Source organism: Penaeus monodon, chromosome 34 (genome assembly GCF_015228065.2).
Source record: "Penaeus monodon isolate SGIC_2016 chromosome 34, NSTDA_Pmon_1, whole genome shotgun sequence".
Lineage (NCBI taxonomy): Eukaryota > Metazoa > Arthropoda > Malacostraca > Decapoda > Penaeidae > Penaeus > Penaeus monodon.
In genome coordinates, this window is record NC_051419.1 from 9,368,496 (window position 1) to 9,368,725 (window position 230).

At 33.5% G+C, this 230-nt stretch overlaps 1 protein-coding gene across 1 annotated transcript in view; it reads left to right on the forward strand.

Annotated features, from left to right (window-relative positions):
• LOC119594576 (alpha-amylase-like) overlaps nucleotides 1–230 on the forward strand; it is a gene marked incomplete at its 5' end in the record, with an annotated part of 14,643 nt that overhangs the window by 1,005 nt on the left and 13,408 nt on the right.

The window sequence follows — 230 nt, forward strand, 5'->3', positions numbered from 1 at the left end:
AAAAGCAACTGGAAACTGATTAGTCTTCCTGATACTTTGATACGCACTGTGGAATTTCAGTGTAAAAAAATACACTGTATTTTATGGAGGGAATAGAATAAGCAAATTCCATTTCATTCTGAGTGAAAAATGGTTCTCCATAAGAGTTTATGATTAATACCACAGAAAATTTCCGTGAAAGAGGACAGTCTTGGTTAATTGTCCTTATCTTCCTATAGTAGTTAGATCAC